The following is a 2,039-nucleotide window of genomic DNA, read 5'->3' on the forward strand; positions in this document are numbered from 1 at the left end:
TTATGAATGTACATTGAAGTCTAAATACTTCATCATGTTGTACGTAATTCCAACATTTCCTCAGTCCTTTCCAAAAATCCCTTTATACATGATTTGAACTTGTGACTGCAACGTATGGGACAGTTTATTTTAGCAGAACAACTGATCGAAACTTCATTAAAAATGTAGAGAATAAGCTTAAGACATGTCTCGTTCTTAGGATTCCTTTGTTTTCACAACCCGACATTTTTTATCTCCTCTATAAATTCTTATTAGTGATTCCTTTCAGAGAGTGTTTGCTCGGAGAAATCTGATTCTATAAAGACAACACACAATTTCCTAATAAGTAAAAAGAGAAAGAAATAAAAGATATAAGTATGCGTGGGTCCATTGTACTCTGCAAGGTTTGATACAAATGACTGCCTTTAAACACAAAGATTATTGCCTTTGAACGCAAAGATTATTGCGTTTAAACGCGAAATGTATTGCGTTTAATCGCAAAAGTATTGCATTTAAATGCAAAAATTACTGCGATTAAACGCAAAAGTATTGCATTTAATCGCAAAAGTATTGCGTTTAAACACAAAAATTATTGCGATTAAACGCAACAGTATTGCGTTTAATCGCAAAAATTATTGCGTTTAAACGCAAAAATATCATTGCGATTAAACGCAAAAATTATTGCGTTTAATCGCAAAAGTATTGCGTTTAAATGCAAAAGATTGCGTTTAATCGCAATCTTTTGAGATTAAACGCAAAGTGTTTTGCGTTTAAACGCAATATACATTGCGATTAAATGCAATCTTTTGCGTTTAAATGCAATGATTATTGCGATTAAACGCAATGTTTTGCAATTAAACGCAATAATTATTGCGTTTAAACGCAATAAAAAATATTTCTTTCTCTGAATTGGCCTCAACGGGCTTCCGTACAAATATACATATATGTATAAAAAATTGAAAAAGCCCAATTCAAAATGAAGTGTTATTTAGCCTGCTCTGTAGATCATTATACATTTATTGACTGGGTCTGAGGGCAATGTGCGTTTTGTTGGACCCAAGAATCAAACTGTCTGCCCCAAGCTGTTATGCCGAAGGCAAACGGTTTGGTTCAAGGGGTCGACAATATTACTTATTAGGTTTGTTACTGGCTGTCTACAGAAATATATCAGGTTGATCACAGATGGCGAGGCAGAGCCAAATGAATGACGACTTTTGTATGATGTACAATACTCTACAGCAAAACGCTATTCTCAAAACAGTGGAAGCCCCCCCCCCTCCAGGCCCCCATAGTATAATGGGCCTGCAAGAAGTGAAGATCAAGGTGATTGAATTTAACATATTTCAGTTCAAAATTTAAGTGTCTTAACATCTCGATTATCTATCGTCAGTATCATGTTTCGTCCAATTTCACTGACTCCATCTCTTCAAAATTATCAATCTTGCCTTTTACGGTCATGTAATCTTGATAATTCTTTGAGGCATCTTTGCTTTTAATAATTTGTTTTTAAAAGTTCTTACTCAAAGCGTTTTTCCTTTCTTGTTTGAGCAAAACTCAACGTTACCATCATTTGTGATGCAGTCATAACAAACCTGACATCATTTTTTAAAGGGTTGCTACTCTAATTTCAAAACGAAAACCTGGAAAAAGTTTTCCGTAATAAATGATTCTAATGTCGAAATGTAAACGTAAAAGGTTGGCCATATTGCCCGATATTGATTCTCACTAGATGGACATAGATATATAGTTGCCTGTTATGTTTAAACCTATGAATGTGTGACATTTCAATCCGAGGGAAAATAAAACACATTTTGCCTAAAAACACAATCAATATTTTGCTACACTTTTTTTGACATACATTTATCTTGTGGTGGCTTCCATGATGTAAATTTCCTTTACCCGCACACAGTAAAACTAGGTTAATTCTGTCATTGTCGAACACCAATGAATGTAAATGAGATTTAGCTGATCCTGCCCAGAGTGTGACATAAGTGGTCCAATATCTCACTCTGCTGTCAAACATCGATTTTTTTTTTACTGTGCAGTAAAACATTGAAAAC

The sequence above is a fragment of the Saccostrea echinata genome, unplaced genomic scaffold (genome assembly GCF_033153115.1).
Source record: "Saccostrea echinata isolate AGI-Se365-2 ecotype Australia unplaced genomic scaffold, CSIRO_AGI_Sech_v1 ptg000001l, whole genome shotgun sequence".
In the NCBI taxonomy this organism is placed as follows: domain Eukaryota; kingdom Metazoa; phylum Mollusca; class Bivalvia; order Ostreida; family Ostreidae; genus Saccostrea; species Saccostrea echinata.